Source organism: Ctenocephalides felis, unplaced genomic scaffold, assembly GCF_003426905.1.
Source record: "Ctenocephalides felis isolate EL2017-DRISC unplaced genomic scaffold, ASM342690v1 CF-g0.4_SCAFFOLD_01886, whole genome shotgun sequence".
NCBI lineage: Eukaryota > Metazoa > Arthropoda > Insecta > Siphonaptera > Pulicidae > Ctenocephalides > Ctenocephalides felis.
Window position 1 is genome coordinate 81,890,589 of NW_020538040.1, and position 21,430 is coordinate 81,912,018.

General features: G+C 29.5%; 1 protein-coding gene across 3 annotated transcripts in view; it reads right to left on the bottom strand.

Moving 5' to 3' along the window:
• Positions 1-21,430, bottom strand: part of LOC113378721 (complexin) — a 548,906-nt gene that overhangs the window by 80,979 nt on the left and 446,497 nt on the right. Inside the window, exon 1 of one of the 3 annotated variants that reach the window (XM_026619290.1) lies at positions 20,268-20,314. The exons of the other annotated variants lie outside the window; for them this stretch is intronic. The gene's annotated coding sequence lies outside the window, so the exon portion shown is untranslated. Of the gene's footprint in view, positions 1-20,267; positions 20,315-21,430 lie in introns of those variants that run through there. 3 annotated transcript variants of the gene reach the window in all.

Below are 21,430 nucleotides of genomic sequence, written 5' to 3' on the forward strand. Positions count from 1 at the left end.
CATATACCACATACTTCTATATTTACAATAAATTATTTTTTATACTAAAAATTTTCTAGAAATATTTTATATGGGTAAACGAGGTTTCCGGGACAACTGGTATATATATATATATATATATATATATATATATATGTTTAATTTGAGCTTAAAATTCGGGCGTAACATCAATAAAAATCGGAGTTTTTTTAAAACTTTATTTGTTTAAAATCCATACGTTTCGGCTAGCATCTTAGCCATCACTCAGTGGTAATCAAATTAACTATAAAAATTAAAACTAAATAAAAAATATGTAAAAAAATTCATAGAAAAACAGTAATAATAATAATAATAATGATAAAAAACATATAATTTTGTATCCTAATATAGCATATGAAACCATCATTAATCACATTGATAAAGTAAATATTTTCGCAAATGGTAAAACACACTAAAAATCATGATAACTTAACAAGTTGTCAAAACTGTGTATTTACTCTTCACAAATAGTAAAACACACTACTAACCATGACAACTTAACAATTTGTCGAAACTATGTATTTACTCTTTGAAGTTTAAGATAGAAATGCCATTTTTTCTTAAAGCAGTTTTTAGCATGTGTAAAATTTACGGGAAATTTAAAAAGCGATGGGATCTTGTCATTTTTTAAGAAATTTTGACACGCTATTTAGGAACCACGTGTTTGTTTTGTTCAGGGCCGTATTGTCGAAGCGTTTGTTTATGACCCTGTCGTTATGCAATTGCAAATATATATATATATATATATATATATATATATATATATGTATATATATATATATATTTATATATATATATATATTATATATATATATATATATATTTATGTGTACCTAGTTATGCAATATTACATAGTCTATAGATGCATTATACAAGACCAAAGGAATAGCCATGGGTGTTTCTATAATCAGCGAGTTCGGTTCCCCGGGGCAACACGCAACGCTTCTGGCTCATGTGTTCCGAGTCCGCAAGAATTTATCCGGAGCGGCACTTGCGGCAGCTCACGGCTACGGTAATTGCTCGGATTATTCTTCGAACGCAAATTAATTACACGCTCGCAGATTAGGCCGACAATGAACGCAATCGAATGGTGCCTAACTGGATTGAACTAATACTATTATTTTAGGAACGATGCACAGATCGATCTGTGGACTGTGGCGCGACCTGAACACGAAACTGCTAATCTGTATTCATTTGAAATTGTTCCAAAAGCCGGAATATTAGATTTGCAGATTTTGGTAAAATAGAACTTCAAATAAAAACTGAACTAGTGAAACTTCCTGTAGCAAAAAATAAATTTTTAAAAAAGCTTTTAAAATTTTTTGAAAAATTTTGAAAGAATTTGACATTTTTATAAGTTGAAATTTCTGAAAATTTTAAACTGTTTCTAAAGTAATCGCACTGCTTTAGCTGTGTAGAAACTAAATATCAAAGCGCGTAAGCGCCGTGCCGCAGTTTAAAGGTTGAACATTGGCACGAAATCTATAGAATTGTTATTAAAGTTTTTACTTATTTTTAAAATCTATATAATTTTTGATAATTTAATGTTCATATATCTAATTCTTATTTCATATATCTCATGCTCAAATGGCATTTTTTACTTTTTTTTTGGATCTTCAAAACCCCTACATCTGCCTTCCTAAAAATTTATCAGTTTTTTATTTTGTCAATACAAATAAATTCTTGTTTGAATTATTGAAATCGGACGATCCGTTCTCTCTAAAACTGAATTACCATTTTTGGCATTTTTTGCCCGTATCTTCAAAATGGCTGGACCTGGCTAAAAAACTAATCAGCACGTCTCCTCATCAAAATGAATCGAATGTTTTTTAAATCATTCAAAAACCGTGTTTTTGAATTCGTCGACAAAAATTTGTATCCGAAGACACACACACACACATACACATTCATTTTTTTAAGGTATGCGAAGACGTTCAGAAACCTCTAAAACGTAAAGGTATCTGATTTTCATTTTTCATTTTCTATTTATTGCGATTACTATAACTTACTCTACGGGAAGTTAATAAATTGAAACTTTATTAAAAACTTTATCAATTTCATGCCGATAGTTAAAATATATTTATTGGACTGAAGTTCAAAAGTTTTTTTTAATGCGGGAACGTAACTGATTAATGTAAAATACATTTATTCTGATTTCACTCAGAAATGGTAGTCTTATATGGCTATTTAAAACTCTTCACGAAATTGTATTTATTTTATAAAAACGATTTCAGCTTTTACAATTGGGAATTTAATGTAGAAAAACCTGGAGACTACTTAAGAAGATAATTGCAAACCCATTAATATACTTCTTTCTCAGCGGGAAGTGCATTAAATATAGCGTCGATTTAGAACAATATCATTAGATTTAACGGCGGTACAAAGCGATCGCGGTAATACCTATCATTTTTCTTCGGAAACCCAATGTAGTGGAGCAGGCCACCTGCGACCTCGCCTGGCCTTTAAGAGTTCCTTTTGTGCGCCCTTATATCCCCATGTAGGAGTATCGTACTTCACTTCAGTCAGTATCGGGCACACTGTTGTCGGTCTAATTTTAAACTTCAACTCTGATTGTTTTGTTTCTATACAAAGTTTCGGCAAATTGAAAAGGGTTGTTTCAGTAAAAGCCCGACGTGAACTAAACTCACGCAATTACGCGAGAGAAAAATGTGCTAATTTACATGAACATGACCTGCTTTGTTGGCACGTTCTTGCTTTAAAGATCTTTTTTGTTTTCATGCTAAGAGAGTGTTTAATTTTGTACGCGATATGTTGGATTTATTGACTACTTGTTTATTCAATCTACGGAAAAAATATTTAGCATATACACTTAACTGTATATAATATGACTAATTTATTAGCTTTGGTATGATATATAATGAATTCAAACCTATTACTAAAATAATAAATGAATACCTAAGCTAATTCACGCCATTTCATCTCAGTTTTCAAACTAGTTATATCGCGGATTTGGCAAATATAAATTTTATGTCAGAATTTTTCACCAGAAATAAAAGTACTATTGTACTTATCAAACTTTTCCCAAACAATTCAGTTTGCTAGTCCAGTTGCTGCAACAATTTTATAATAGCATTTTAGAGAAAAGATATTTGAATTGAACTATCTATTTTATTATCAATAGTTATATTAGTTTTGGAGCAGGATGATAGTTTTATCGAACAACTTTTTAAATGTTATAAAATAGTTTACAAATATTTTTTCTTTAAGTTTTATTTTATCCTCTAATTTCATTAAAGTTATCAAGGAGATAACAATTTTATTAAAGTTTTTAAACGCGCAAATGATGTCATGACAGTGACAATTTTTCTAAATTTTCAGTTTTGCATAAAACACAGCGATACGCTTTGTTCTTTTTAATACTATATGAAAATAAACCAAATAGAATAAAATTTAAAAAATGTTAAACTTTCCATACATATTTGTTTCTTTATTTCCTACAATTTTTTCTGTTAGGATAAGTAAAAGAAACACATAATTTTTGAATATGTTTAAATATTTCTGGCTAAATTTTGGAACCAATACTTAAATTTCCATATCTTCCGTACCATCTAATAGTTGTTATTGCTCACAAAAAAATTAACTGGATTTTTGCCAATATTTAATAAATTTTTTTTCTTGAACTGAAGGTTATCATAAATAAATAATTCAGAGTAGGGAAGGAGACTGGGTACGATTGTGCCACTTTTGTATCGGCAATAATATTGTTAATTTACCAGTTTGATATATATCAACAAGATTAGATCGACAACCACATGTTACTACATACCAAACGCACATTTATGAAAACAAAAAAACTTTTTTTAGACTTTTCTAAAGCAATACGGTCTGCAGATAAGATTAATGTAAGGCGATGACTCATAATAATAATGGAAACTTGTACGAACATTATTATACTTTATATATTTCTCTTTGAACCATATCTCAAAATTAGTATAGTTTAAGGGGGTATTCTAGTGTAGAAATTCAAAAAAATCGATTTTTTTTATTTCATATTTTCAAAGTCTAACTATCTAAGAATATGGGTACGAGAAGGTTTTTGGAAATTTGAATTATTTTCGGAGATATAGGCATTTTACTGACTCGGTCTCCATACTGGTTTGGCTTCACGCAAAACTTTAAATGCGTTTTTCTCAGAACAGACTTTTTCACTACTGTTGACACGATTTCTCGAGTTTTAATCGACCGATTCACTTGAAAAGTTCAGAGAGTCTTGTTTATAGACCAAATTATAGCCCGAACTAGGATTATCTCCAAATTCTAATTTTTACTATTTTAAAAAAAATCGAGAAACTCAAAAAACAGTAAAAAAGACACTTTTTTTCAAACAGTCGCCAATTTGTAAAAAAAATTTTTTTACTCATCGCTAGTTCGGGCGATTGCGACTTCATTGTAGATTAATAATCATTTTATTTTTTGCATTTCCGATGGCTAGAAGGGCTGAAATCATATCAAGACTGAGGTGCCAATTTTTTGAGACTACCCACTTCATCTGCCAGTTTTTATAATTTCCAACTTTTTGATTTTTTAATTTTTGTTTTGTATTTTAATAATATTAAAAAACAAGTGGTAGAAAATTAGATAGTAAAAACATTCATTGCTTTCTTTTACGACATTTTAAAAATGACCAAAAATTCATCGCTCTACACTAGAATACCCCCTTAACTGTTATTGCGATTGTCACTACGGTACCCTGGCACAATCTGACCCAGTCTCACCTATAACATCATACATTTGGCTATTAATTCAATAACATTATGAATACAAATCAATAAATACATACAAATAATATGTATTTATAATATAAAACGATCCACCAATAATCCTTAGGGTTGTGCTTTATACATAAATAAAAAAGATCATAGATTTAAAACGGAATAAACGTATTAGTTTAACAATGAATATAATGAAAGCAAAACTTCGAGTTTCGGGTCTCAACCCGTCGTCTTAGAGATACAGACCGAGAGAACAGAGAAAACGTAGACGGAACGATGTTAAGGATACACCTTGGTCATGCCCCTATTAGCGCGGGTTATCGTAAGGCAAGGGCGCCTTCCTTAATAAGGGCCTGTGCGTCGTAAGCGACTTTACTGCATGGCTCTCTCGTTCCGAAGACGTTGTTAACACAGCTAATGTTAATGGAATTCAATGTAGGAAATAGCATTATTATGCAGAGGTACACGGGTATGAACTTAAAATGTTCCTTCGCATGGTCGGCGAGAGAAGGCTGATAGAATGGTAATAATTTCACATGCGTTCAGATAGTTCGAAAACTACCAATTGGATGAGAAATGAAATTTATCTAATCCGTGTGACCGAATGCGGAGAACATGGTAATTCTCTTCATAATATTCATAAGTAAATGAATATGCAGCCTTAAAAAAACATCGGAATAAAATGAGTATTAAACCTAACCTCCTTAATTAAATTCGGTCAGCGATTTTAGGTCATTGGAATATTTTAATCTAATTCTGACACGTGCACTCTGTTATGCAATCAACATCATATCCAAGCTTTACATATCAGTTTGTACGATATGAAACTTTTGTTGCTGTATGGTTTTTGTTAATGTTTGATTTATCACTTCGCATTAAAATAAAATTACAAATAAAAAACAGTAACAATGAAGAAAATCTTTAAAAATAATCATAAAGCTATCTACGTGTGAAAAACGAATGTAAAGTTAAAAAAAAATTAAGGATGTTTGTTAAATTATCTGGCTTACTTAGGTTATATATTAGCAATTAAAACTATTGGTGCATGACATCGTTTGCCTTAAGGCAAATTGCTAGAACTTCCCGGACCAAAAATTATTTTCTTTAATAAATAATTTAATGTTTATAAAATTTAGAAAAAAATAGATTTTTGTAAATATTGAGGAAATTTCAAACAAAACATTTTTTTCAAAACAACCGCGCTCCGTAGAGACGAAATATAGAAGCGCCGCGTCGCAGTCTAACGGATCAACATTGGTACGGAACCCATAAAAATGTAAACAAAATGTGTTCTTATTATTAAAATATCTATAAAATATTTGATAATTTGATGTTCATATGTCTAATAATTACATTTAATTGCCAAATGACATTTTTTTACTTTTTAATTGAATCTTGGAAACCGCTAGACCTGTCTTCCCAAAAATTCATTAGTTCATTTCGTCAATATAAATAAAATGTTTTTTGTATCATTCAAATCGGATGCTCCGTCCTTTCAAAAACGGAAATATCATTTTTGGCACTTTTTTCCCGTATCTCCAAAGCAGATGGATCTGCCTTTGTCAAAAACTCAGCTTGTCTCTCAGTCAATAGAAATCCATCAATAGGTTGATCCGTGGTTCACGAAATCGTCGACAAAAATTTGTATCCAAACACGCACACACATCATCTATTTTTTCTAAGATATGCCAAAACGTTCATAAATCTTTGAAATGTAAAAATATCTAAAAATTTTCTTTTTCATTTTTTTGCTTTGTACTTTCAACATATCAAAATTACAATTATTATTTATTTATTAAAATTTCAAATGTAAGCTACATACATTATGAATCATTTCATATAAATATGTAATGAGTTGACGATATTCAGATCAGTGTTTGTTGATTTTGCAGACAAAATTGCAATAGTACTTAAATTAGAATAAAAGATGATAGAAATTTACCAAAAAAATTACTAGAAAACTACTATTAGTGACTGCGTACTTATAATAGAGTACTATTTTGATATTTATTTCTATTTTAGTAAATTGATAAACTACTTCCATATCATACATAATACGCATTCAAAAAGTTTCGTACAAAATATTTCAGTTAATTGAATGCTAAATTAACTTCCTGACAATCGCATGCGAAATATGATATTATCAATCCTCCGTCGAGTTTTATCTTATTATATAGTTATTATATAGTTAGGTGCTTGCTCATATTGAAGGTGCGTCCTTTCGGCAATTTCATTATAACCTATCTCGTGCAATAGTTTCATAATTTGCTTACAGGAATAATTAACACACATGTGCTGCATCAGACTAATATCACAACGCTTTTGCCAGAGAACTCGATTCTGTATGCGGATTCTCAGAACTGCGAAACTGTAACATGACTACAATAACTAAAGTGGAGATACTAGGTAAGATAATTATGTAATGTTTTGTAGCAAATAAATATCTTCAGGGTTTTAGTCAATTGTATATTAATCAAGTAAAATTAAACAATCATCCTGATTTTTTAACCATAATCTAAATTTAAGAAAATAGCTATCATATTAATACTTTCATCAAAAGTTTATAAAAGCAACCAAACAGTTGGTTTATCTATATTTGATATATTTTTATTATTATAATTTATCTAATACTGATGAGATATTTTTAATTCAATGCAACAATGCTGGGTAAGAACTATTTTTACTTGAATGCTTAGATATATATTTTCAAGTGAAAATAAATTACTACTGCTTGATATCAAGCTGACCAAGTGGGCATCAAAGCCGGAACCTAGTAATTGCAAAGCCAAAAGTCTATATCAAAATATGTAATCAAAACATGCAAATAACGGATAAAATCGAAAGTTGTGTTGCTTAAATAATATAACATAATTAAACAAAAATTACAAACATTACAAATGAGTGGTGCATGGCATCGTGACTTAAGGCAAATTGCTGGAACATCCTTTAGCTTAATAAAATATTCGAGAAATTTCAAACGGTTTCTAATAGATTATTATAAAAACTGTAATTTTCATTATTTGTATTTTGTAGATAAATTGTAAGCACCTATAAATTGGACGACGACGTTCATATATGTTTACATTAAATAAACAAACTTAATCGAGCGGAGTTAGAATGAAGAACCATATTTCATATTTCCAAAAATTATATGAACTAAATTGCAAAGTTAAAATTATTTATTTCAAATATAAGTGAGTTTTAAAATTTTAGCTAGACAAAAATAAAATATGAATCATTTTAATTTTTTTTTTGAAACCTTGAAATAAAAAAAAAAACTTTCCCCTAAAACTAATCGTTCATTCAGACTGTTAACACAAGCAAATTATTTGTATCGGATGCTACGTTTTCTTAAATTTTGCAATTTTTAGCACTTTTTGCTCTGTAAAAACTAACTAGCACGTCTTCCAATCAATAGAAACGGAATGTCTTTTGAATCATTCGGATCGGATGCCCTTTCGAATCATCGGATTCGTTCTGGAAAAAAACGAATTTCCATTTGCTGCAATTTGTGCTACGCACCTCCGAAACAACTGAACCTGTCTTTGCCAAGAACTCCTAGATCTCATTGCAGTTGAAGAAGCAATAAAAATGTATATTGAAATACATTGCAAATCTAAGATTATTTGTACCATTTTTCAATGATTTGGTTTTTCATAACGATCTTCTGTCTACAATAGGTAAATGAGTTTAAATTGGACAACTTTGCACAAATCATTTATATTACAAATTATAACATTAATGCTGAATAATAACAATACCCTTATTGCAGGACGTTCACAAACTATTCTTAGCACTCAAAGAAAATCAAATTGTTATTCACCGTATATAAAGTTGAATATATATACTACTTCATCTAATATTTCTATTATTTCTTTTTTAAAGTATAATATTTACTGGTATAACAATATTGATTCATGATTTAAGCTAGCGGAAAATGATTTTATATATTATGACAGAGTGATTTTCATCAGGGGCGAGTCGCCCCGACATTGAATATATTAACAATCTGTTGAATAAGAAATTGCACTGAGTTAATTTCGAGTTCAGTCAAGTAAATTAATAAACAACGCTCCAATAGACATTCAATACAGATTAGCATATTTTACTTTGATGAAAAATAATTTTGTGAATAAATTTGTGAATAGAAAATATAATAATACAAGACAATATTAATTTTTGCCAGTAATGACTATATTTTAACGTGAACGAAATTAATTGAATATGGCTTATGAATTATGTTGCTGAAAATTGATTGGAAAATAATATTTTAATAGATATTTAAATCCATTGCGGTAAATAATTTATTACGATTGAGGGATAAATGCAATGTCTCAAACTTCATCTCAAAAGTGTTTTTTTTTCTTGTTAATTTTTTTGGCTGTGAGCTCGTTTAGTTGACGAAACCTCAATATAATTTTTAAGTCTATGTTATTCAATTGTTTTGAAGGATTTCTTGTTAATTTTGAGTTAGATTTAGTAGTTTTTTTTATAAAACTTCTATAAAATCTAACACGTGGGTGGGAACCAACTAAAATTTTAGACTAGTATAGGTGTAAACAATAAAAAATAGTGAATAAAAAATAAAATTCTGACGAAATACCAGATAGACGTTGTATACAGCGTTATATCTATGTGAAATGTATTCATGAGTTAACATTGGTTGAATAATGTAGCTATTATTTCGGTAAAACCTCTTTAAAGTTAAAAATAAGCCTATTCTCTGAGAAATTATCTTTCTGTAAACATTACCTAAAAACAGACTAATATATGCTACCTCTTTCAATTTGCGCTAATTCAAAGTAATTCTTACTGTTTCCGCCAACAAAGTTACATATTAATTTTGAACTTAAAGTAATTCACGTATGCTACATCAGTACCTATTATACATATGCATATACCAATTTATTTATTACTTTTTAATTTATGATCTGCTAAATAGGTTAAAATCTAATATAAACTTCAGAAAACATGTTATGTGAACCAAAAGTACGGAGTGTAATAAATCTACCAAAATCGATGAACAAAATATCATATAAATTGTATCAAATATCAATTATAATATCTTTTACGTATGTTTGCTTATCGAAAATCAGTAATGACAAAAGCTCACACTCTCCGAGAAAAGTAATTAATATTCCGCCGAATTAATGTAAGTCCCTCTCATACATCGAATCCCTGCTCGTCAATATAATAGCACAACATCGATCAGAACCCGAGTTTGCGTTCTGAAATAGATGTTAATTTCGATATTACCGTTATCCATTGCAAATAAACAGATATATAGTGTTCTACATCAATCGTCTACTTTATTAAGCTTATAATAGTTAAAGCTGGAATATTCGGTATTCGAATTACTCCAACAATCGCATTGCCAGACTTAGCAGATTCGTAACTACGTTATTGTAATGTAATGTACACAACAACGGCTTATACGAGGTTTCGGTCGAAATCCCGTAACCGCGAATCTCATCAGACACGAGTAACGTTCTTATATATTATAGGAACCGTTTCGGATTAATTAATTATAGTTTGGGTGTTCCGCCAGATATGACACCAGATGTGTTTCAGCCACAAGCCGAGATTCGAAAAACTAGTCTCATACGAATTTCAATAATGTTGTTGCACTACTTTGCGGAAATGCAAAACCAAGAAATAGAGACGGAAATGTAAACACTATTAATCGTATGCTATACAACAAAAAAGTTAGTCAAATTTCTCTATGTGAAATGACAAACAAGACATTTTTTGGAAGAATTCTTTTTTAATAATGAATAAGTGCAATTTACCAAATATATTCATTTTAGCTATGTATGTATAGTAAGTCAGTAATATCTTCTATAATATAAAAATGAATCGCAAAATGTGTTGGTAAGCGCATAACTCAACAACGCCTGGACCAATTTGGCCAATTATTTTTTTAAAATGCTCGTTGAAGAAACAGCCTTTTTCTTTTTTACATACAGACGTTAGTATTTTCATATTTTTGCTACCGGATACGAAATATTTACTCAAGTAGAGCGTTTTAGGTCTGATTTTTTTTACTGTGCTCCAATTCGTATGAAATTTTGAAATTAGGTTTATCTTACTCTAAAGTTGAAAAGTGAAAATAATTTGGACTCCTTTGAAATTTCCCGGGGGGATGACATCCCTCTCAGTGGTGTAATTTCATTCTTTTCAAAATAACGTCGGATATCGATAAAAGAACTAATAATAAAAAAAAAGTTTTATAATGTTTTTCAAAAAACAAATACTCATCATTTTATATAATGTAGTTATACATTTAAGATCCATACATTTCGGTATAGACTGCAGTGTAAAAAACATAAATCATTTTTAACTAATTGGTAAATATCAGTATAGGTTATTAAAAAAAATGAAACTTTTGAATTGTAAACATAAGTACAGGACAACGTCTGTCGGGTCATCTAGTTTGTTATAAAAATTATTATTACTAATCAATTATTTCTACTACTTCATTGAAGGAAATCATGTAGTGGACATGGATAAAATGTTACAGTAGCCTATCATGTCAGATGTTGAGCGTCATTGTCCTTGTCGCAGTGATCAGTTCGAAAATGTACCGCGCCTTCAAAAGTTTATTTTGAAGGCGCGATTTTGATGATGTGATCCCTATATTTCTTGGGGACCTATTTATGGATATTCGTAATTATTTCAGTTAAAATCAATTAACTTCTGCCAATACTAATGAAATCGATAATTTCATTGCAATGATCAGCTGCTAAAAATTTTTTTTATTAAATATTCATTTTTGTTTAATTTCGAACAAAATGACATACTTATAATATAAACAAAATGACAGTAATATTTCGTAAGCATTACAGGAACAAAAAAAAATTAAAACAATCAAAAGTGTTTGGTTTTTAACTTCTACTCCAAGTACGCAAGAAATAATTGAGAAAAACAGTTTAAACATGTTTTGTATAATCGTACTTATTTTTGAAACCAAATGCACTTTTCCTTATAACATACAAATAGTGTTTGAGAAAAATAAAAACTTCAAAATACACATTGATTGCATGAAAGTTCTTATCGTTGAATTAATTTTAATACTTCTGTTGTGATTGATGTAAATTTAATTTGAATTTTCACTGATAAAACACTTAAAAATCAATTATGTATAATTATGTGCGTGCAAAATATATGTATAGCTGCCATTAATAATTACACGTTGATTACCATGTATTACGTTCCAAAACGGTCTTTTTTTCAACATATCAAATTACAACCGGTCATTAAATAAAATGAAATACAAAGATCATTAACTAACTACTGGTTAATTTTGTATCATATGGCACGTAATAACAACTTCAGCCAGAACAAAAATAACTGAATATGCTGTATTTGCCATTTTAAAAAAGCAGGTCCGAGTAAGAATAAAATTTAAAAAAATTAATTATAAAATGATACAAACAAACATTTCATGAGATTAAAAAGCACTCTATATACACAACGAGATTATGCTGATGTCGGTGCTTTTTTCGCAATTATAACACATGATGGAAAGTTTCATAATGAATTGCAATAAAAGCAAATTACTGAGAGCTCGTGATGGGGTTGTGCAGAGTAAAAGACCTCAAAGCAAATTATTAGACGTCCTGAATGTTTGCTAATGACAATGAGGAAAAATGAAACAGGTCCATTTTGTAATAGTGAACTATACAAATAATAAATATATGTTATTTTGCATTTTTATAATTAATTGGACTACACTGCGGTCCTAACAATAAGCATAAGAACAAACGGGGATATTCAAATACTTAGAAATTCTAGTAGTAGTTTCGAGTCCTAGCATTGACATAAGAAAGAATTCAAATAGTTGAGTTGAATTAGAAATAAGAAGAATAAAAATGATTAGATCATGCAAAGATAAAAAAAAGAATGAAGAAATAACGGAAGAAAGGAGTTGAATAAAAGTTAGAATATAAAACAATATTAGATGAGAGAGAGAGAGAGAGAGAGAAAAAGAAGAATGAAGAAATAACGGAAGAAAAAAGTTGAATAGAAGTTAGAATATAAAACAAGATTAGATGAGAGAGAGAGAGAGAGGAAGAGAGAGAGAAAAAAGAAAAAAAAAAGATTAGAACACACGAATGTAAAAATAAGAACCAAGAAATAAAGGAAGATAAGAGAGAAGAATGAAGAAAAGGCTCCGAGTTAAGTAGAATTAGGAGTTAAAAGATAAAGCAAGGTTAGAATCAAAAATGAAGAATGAAGAAGTCAGTTGCAAAAAAAAAATAGATAGAGTAGAATATATGATGATAGCATATGATATAATAAATATAGTTTGTGATATATAAAATATAATATATTATGTAAAAAAGTAAGTTTTATGTATGGCTAAATAAGTAACTAAATAAAAAAAATAAAACAGCAAAAAATCAATAGTCGAGATGTATGTGAAGAATATGTGTTAACAAAAATGTCGACAAAAAGAATACTCTATGGATACTCTATGGATACTCGTAAAAAAACACATTATGCATGTAAGTTTCCCATTAGAGTTCTCACAAAAGAAATACGCTAATAAATAAAACACCGCACGCAGTACAGTGTGCAAGAGGCGTTTTACAAAACAATTTATTACAAAAAGGTTATTTTCGCCGTTGTAACTACAAGTAACTAAGAGTTAACAAACTTGGAGCATCAACAAAGATCTAAATTATGCACAGTAACCACAACAGTGGTTCCTGCATACACCACTTCATAGTGCAAGTGATCTTAGGAGATCATCACTGAATTTATGAACTGACTTTTCGCACATTAATATGCGATAACTCTCTAGTAAATGAGCACAGTTTCCAAACAAGCAAAACTGTATCGGAGCAGTCAAACAACTTTACACAAAATGGTTAATGATGCACATTCAGTCAGGAATGACGCCGCCGGGAGCACAATGCAGCATTGGCTAGAATTGCTCGGTGTTAGTAGCACGAGTCGAAAATTTCGGGCACGCAAATCAATCGAAGCTCAAATAATCACGTATACAGGACATTTAGTAGGTTATTTATGTACGATGTTAAGTCATTGAATTAATGTGTGTAATTTGCGAATTCCGTTGAATCGGGTATTCCAGCGTAATTTATTTTTTATTACGATTTATGTTACATGGTTTTATGGAGATAAATAAAAATTTGTTAAACATATGGATAAAGTAATTAATATAACAATTAAAAGCAAATTTTTAGGTTTTTGAACAATAAACTATTGATTATGTGCTAATGACTTTTAAAATATGAATTGGTTTAAGAGTAGCAGAAAAATGTTACAAATACAAGAATAGATAATAGTGTAGTGAACAAAGATTTTAAAACAATGACAGTAAATAATTACTGTTCTTATTAAAATTATTTAATATTAGATTCAAAAATAGTAGTGATGAAAAAAATTGTATAAATAATGCCGCATAACAGAAAAATATTATGGCAAGGCTATGTTTCGCTACAACTTCCATACATTATGCTACTGAATGATACTGAATACTGTCAAAATGTCATGTATTTGCTGTGCATTCAGGACTTTTAAACATAAACTGCAACTTTACTCGTATGTTATGAAGCTGTGTCAGAAATACCCTGTTATTCAAAACCGTTTTCTTGACATTTGTGCGGTTTCTAGGTTAGGTTTTCTATCTGACAACCTGAGAAAAACGCCTGAGTGCGCAGCAACCACATGCCTTTTGTCAATATTTAGTATAAAAAGTTCTTCATAACACCGCCATGCCATAACATTGGTCTGTTATGTGGCAGAATCGGTCCATATACATCGATATAAAACGAAACAAAAAATTTTATAGGGTAATGGTGCTCTTACAGCAATATATTATATTTCAACAAAATACTTATAAGTTTTATTATAAAGCAGATGACACTTTAGATTGTAACTTTATAAATTGACAATAAATGCAGAGAGTAGAGCGTGGCTTAAAGTTTCGCGAATGAAAAAGTCCACCACGTAAAGTTTAGAATTTTAAACAATAATATTTGAAAGTTGAGGGAAAAAAGTATAACCAGCAATCACCTTGAATGGTACGAGATTGCTATCGGAAGATAAACGGCATTGTTTAAAAATCCATAAACAATGTATTTTCTGTCGTGGTTAGTTTTTAGTGTTGTGAGCACTGTTGTTTAGTTTACAAGACCATATTATAACTTTTAGGTATATCTTATTCGTTTTATAATATGTAGTGTTAATTTTAAGTTAGATTCAATCATTTTTTTTCATATAATCTAGGTAAAAGCTTACATATGGGTAGGGCAAAAGAACGAACTGAACCATTACCATGGCAAAAGTGTAAACAAAAAATAGTAAATAACAATAAAATTAAGATAAAACAGCAATTCGACAAGAAAAAAAAATTAATAATTATTCTAATTCTGCTGATGAGTATTTTTGACGAAGTGCCAGATCAGGGTTATACACAGTATTATCTCTGTAAAAAATGTACCCATGACATCCATATTATGCATTGGTTGAATAATGTAGCTTTCTATTTCGTAAAATCTTTTTAAAATTGAAAATACGACATTATTAAACAGCAAAAAAAACACATATATGATGATGAATAAGCTAGAAGTTTTACTGAACATATACAGACAGTTGTTTGATATGTGTTATTTGTTGGGATATATTTGGTTTGGTTTTCACAATATAATTGCTAAAAGTCGAATTGGACCCTTTTGCCTGCTTTACCCTATATGTTCAAGAAATATATCGACAGACATAGCCGTTTATCATACATTACATTTCCTATGACCAAGTAAATAATATAGTCGTCGTAAAAACGATAATTGTCGTTTCAAACAAATAATAATCGCGACGATGTCTAAACACCTGACAACAAAGGGACAATTTCAACATTAAAGCGAAACGCGAGCGATGAAAATATATATTACGCGTCGAACGCGAAATGTTAAATCATCATCCTCGCGTTAAATTTCAATGATAGCGGGAAATAATATTATCGTTAGTCAAATTGCACGATATAAACATATGGACATGCAGTTTGAATTTGAAACTATATTATCGTTTAGTGAGGATATCAATAGTTTTAGATAGAATTCGAATTGATAGTTTAAATCGTAAACCATCCGCGTATTAAATCAATAAATAATACCTGGTGTTTGAGTTGTAATAAAATCTTGGAGCTGGTTGCAACATGTAACAATATGCTCCATGTTATGATGTAGATAATTGTTTTTGTATCTTGCACTGCAAAAATTATAAACTAAAAATTGTGAACGAATCAACTTCGAGTTGCTTCAATCTACTTTTTTTTCTTTGAAGAATAGACTTTAGTCTTGGTGGACAAAGGCGAAAGTATATCTACTGTATTGGTGGATATTTCTGGCAAAGAAGCTTTAAAAAGGCCAAATTAAAAAAAATAAGGAAAAAACGAAGAAAAAATGATTAAGGGGGTTGTTCTTTTTTTATTTTTCTTTGTTTCGGTTTTGAGATTTTTTGATATTATGAAAGATAAAAGCCTTAGAATCATTAAAAAAAAATCATCTCAATATCTATTTTTTTGACGAAGTTATAGATATATATATCTCTATATGTATGATCCTCTGAAAGTGTTTTTTTATCGCTCCGCGAGCTATTGTATGCCAGATTCCTCTTTTTCATTTGAATACCTCATGCACATGACCTTTTTAATGTGTCAGCATCTTTGAACACCATGGTGTATTTAGTACATTAAATTAAATGGTGTATTCTGTACATTATATTAAGAACTTTAAATACGTTTTTCTCAAATTGACTTTTTTCAATGCGGTGCCACAAATTAAACAAAAACTACAAGTCGGATCGACTTGCATTTTTTTTTAATTTGTTCACCACTGCAAGACCTAGTCCCCCTACCTCAAACAACTTGATAACATTACGCAAAAAAAATTTGCGAAGCTTTTCGCCCCAAAAAAGGCCCTTTTTGACACTTTTTTTTTTAAATAGCTGTCATTTTTTTCCTACTTGCTTTTTTTCTTTCATTTTGGTAGGGGGACTAGAAACAAACTTCTTCTTCAACGTAATTTCTTTTTTTTTTTGTTTCGGGCGATGCGCAACGGATTTATCTGTGGCACCGCAAAAGAGATCGATTTTGCAAGACCGACTTTGGCGCCCCCTGGTTAAAAAATGACGGCGCAAAAAAAAAGAAGAAAACCACGTAATATTCTATGATTTTGTAATTTTTGTTTAAAAAAAAACGCATGTCTCTATGATAAATACATTTCGAGAAAAAACAAAAACAAATACCTTGCGTTTTTTGTAACAAAAAAAGAACAACCCCCTTAAAAGAAAGAAAAAGGCAAATGAAAAGCGAGGAAAAAAGCCAAAGATAAATCGACTAAAATAAAACTGAAGTGGGCAGAGAACTAAAAAAATGCTATTCGAAACTGAATAATAAAAGTCGTATTTTCTGGCTTGTGATAAATATTACACACACTTAAAATAGATTGTATAAAGTTTATAATTTGTAAATTGTGAACACATGTAAGCAGAGAAATGTGTTACACTTACTTTAATTATATGTCAATTTTGTTAAAAATAAACAAAAAATCAATTATTATAGGTATTATTGTCGTATTTTTGCCGTTACTTGCTCTGGAAAATTTTACAACTAGCCCCGAACACGAGGTAACTTGTAACACCGCTTGAAACCAATTAATTGTGAAATAATAAACATTATTTATTGAGTTACTTTTGCTTGATTAGATGAATGAATTGTTACAGCATCTATCCATCTAAAATACGTAGAAATATAATCATTAAATCTTAAGACATAATGGTTCTAAAAAAACTGCTACAATAAGCCCGTAGTTTCCCCCTGTATAATTGGACGATTTTTGCAATCTACTAGTTTTAAGATTATGAACTCCCAATATTCAAAAATTTTTTTTTTCATTATGTGTATGCTACGTTTTGGCAACATGGTATATATCATTATAAAAATTTTCATATTAACCTACTTCTAGTTATCATTAATAGGTGTTAAACGTTTTTTTATTATTATTTTTATTTCCACAGAAATAAAATTTTGTGTCTATATATAGTTAGTTTAACATTGGCTATTGATATTTGTGTATTATGTATTGATATATCGAAGAGTAATTTTAAGTTTTTCCAAAAAAATATGAATTGAGCGTGAAAGTATAGCTTAAAATAAGCCAAGAGCAAAAATACTCATTTTCCTAAATAAATGTTAAACATAAATATATTCATAGCAATTACAGAGAATGATAACCAATCTTATCTTTGATACTTACAGCAAATATATTGAAATAACATTTTATTATTTATGATAAATTATGTGGGCTAAGAGCAAAGAATCGTCCTCGGCGTTTGCCCTAGACAATTAAGTTTGAATTTATAATATATAGAACAATCCTATTTATATATGCCTTCATATTTATGCACATGAGTACGTACTAATATATCAGTTTTCCATAATGTAGTTTTTAAACACTAAATAACATATAATGAGACATTCTAGTGCTTTATCAGTGTAAATTACATGATCATAAAAACTGAAAGCACTCACTAAATAAATGAACTTATTGCCACTGCGCATGCAAGTACTTAAGATCATAGGATAACAAATACGTTGTTCATTTAAAAAATATATTGTGCAAAACCTATAGATTTGTATATCGCATAGCAATTTCTAATTAATACCTGTGTAATTGCTATTTCTGTATACGAGTGCGACACATTTATTATATGTAATCATTAGTATGAAAGTGCAGTCTTTTCTGGAATAGTCAATGGTGTTTTCGTGTATTCTGAATCGGAATCACTTTACATGTATTTAAAAGTAGATAAAATTGATAGCAATCATAATGAATAAAATGTATCGTGTTAAAATATATTTTTGTTATAAAATCAAGAATAACAAATAGAATATCATAAAAGTTATTTTGTTTCAAACTAGTTTTGTTATATTGGTACGTCATAATAATAAGCGCATAAGATATACATCATTTTTTGTTGTTATTGTTTGAATAAAAAGGATTAAGAAAATTTAACAAAAAATAAAATTTTGATATGAAAGCATATTGTTGATTCCAATTAATTAATTTTAGTAGTACGCATGATTAATATAAAGCTAGTATTTTAATAACTAGTTACAGGAAAAAGAATGCAACTAAAATGTAAGTAGAAATGAAGCATATTGCTTATCATAATTGTGAAAAAAAAGCTTGGTTCAAGCATGAAATTCCTTAAAAATTTAAAATATATTACCAAATTGGGTCATAATGAATATGTTTAAAGTAGAGGCAATTTATGGCCAACGGTTGATGATCTTTTTTTGACAAGTTTCAATTTCTCAGAAATGGTGGCTGCACGGATTTAAAAAATTTAAAAGCCTTTTGACGAAACTCGATGAGAACCAGCGATGATCAGCTGCTCAAAAAAGCAGCATGTTTTTTTCACGTTTTAACCAAAAACCTTGAACCGATTTTAAAAAATAAAAAACTGTTGGAAAGTAGTTAAAATCGATCTGTTTAGTTTTTGCTAATGTAATGAATTGGTCATTAATTGTCGAATTTTTTGACGATTTTTATGAAACTTTGATATCATAATAGAACTCAAAGGTAACTAAGGTCCGTAACTAGGAAAAGTGGTTTAAGTTTTAAAAATAAATATATTTGAATTCATATTGATTAAGCTAAATATTCACATACATAGGGAAAGCCTTGAAGAAAAATGCCACTTACAACTAGTTAGTATCATTTCTATGTTACTTTATTAATAACCAAAAATATAGAATCAGTAATTAACTGGTTCTGCAGACTTTGCATAGTAAAGAGTGGAAACAAATGAAACAAAGCAAAGCCAAGAAAGCTTATAGGTGACAATTGCGTTAAAATCCAATTATCGCTAAGCTAATTCGATACCGTAATTATCAATCTAATCAGTCAGTAATTTCCCCTGAGTTTCTGAATCGTTTTCCAAGTCCGGTAGCCCCACGGGTATTTGGACACGGAATCGGTTTGTTTATTCTAGTAGACCTTAACGATTACGCCGACTTCCGTACCTCTGCCCCGGTTTCGCATCCGTTTATCTTTTATAAATTGGAGCAAGTGAGAAAATATTTTACGCTTGTATTGTCGTAAGTTTCGTCAAATAAACTTCAAAGACAGAAAGTCAAATATTGAACGTTCCGATAAATTCAAGCAAAATAAATTTGAATATTACAAAAGCAATATCATTTTTTATAGAAGCAACCGTTTCGCAGGAAGGAAGTTCCGAAAAGAAAGAAGTTTCTTTTTTATTCTCATATTGCTTTACGAATGAAATTGTATAAGCGAAATGTCGAAACATGACAACTTGAGATATATTAGAATTGCTTCCAAGGCAAGTAGGTTTATTGCAACAGCGAAATTTATTTCATTTTTTACTCGATTGCGTTTGGATATTTGAACATGTCGAAAGGTTGTTTGAAACTTTTTACTTGGCAATGGATAAGTAGTTTTATTGCTTCTTACATAATCTACTTACATAATACGAACTCTTCTCAGATTTCGCAGAAACGAAGGTGTACATACCTGAAAGGAAAAAAAGTTATTGATATAGCAATAAATAGTAATAGAAATAATAATATTACATACATTTACCTATATATATATATATATATATATATATATATATATATATAATTTGAGATATAAATAGTAACATATATAGAGCTTTTTAACAGAAATACTTTACACAAAATAACTCAGTATTCAAACATAAAAATCAATTTAAAAAATATTATGCAGTGGCGGGATTTGAACCTCATCATTTTTAACTCTCTATCTATCCATCATGAATACGATCTCATGAAGTAGGACCAGGCGCTTTAATTGATAGAGAGTACGAGTATGTATTTCGCGAAGTCTAGTTTTCAAAACTTTGATTAATTTTTGTTATTAAACCACTTCTAATAGGTCTATAATATTCTATGATGTTTAGTTTCATTACAAACTCTATCAAAATCCCAGAAGAGTAAACCTGAAGTTCTCCTTGTTTGTGTTTTAGTTAGTATAATTTTTGATATTGGGTTAGATATTTTTAAATGTAAGCTAAATACTATTTAGTAATTCAGGGCCAATATTATCTGTGATATCTGCTAATCAAAATTGGTAAATGTTAATGGATTTTTTTACGCTCAAAACGGTTTTTACCTTTCAAATCTAAGTGGGTAGAAAATATGCATAAGCCACTAAGAAATTAATTGACTTGTATGAAGAAATATGATTCCTAATAGATTTTTCCGAAACCAATTTACAATTTTGATATCAATAACAGAATACACTTTAGATGCCTGTTTAAGAGGCACAACTAGTGTAACCGCCTAAAAACAGGTGATTTTTGTGAATTTATATTAAAAAAAAAACTACTTTATCAAACATTTCAAAATTTTAGGAATATATTTATACATGTTTTAAGAATACATAGCAAACTTTTTAAATTAAATATTTTTTAAGTTATTGTCGATCTCCAACGGCGCGAGAAAAAAAAACCCTTCACTGCTGCAGTGATTCCGGCCTCTACGTGGATGAAATTTAAAAAAAAATTCTCGTTAAACTAGATAATATTGTCTGTAAATTGAACTACGATAAAGAAAAAAAATTTACAAAATGACGGCGTTTTTTAAAAAACAGTCGAATTTTACCCTA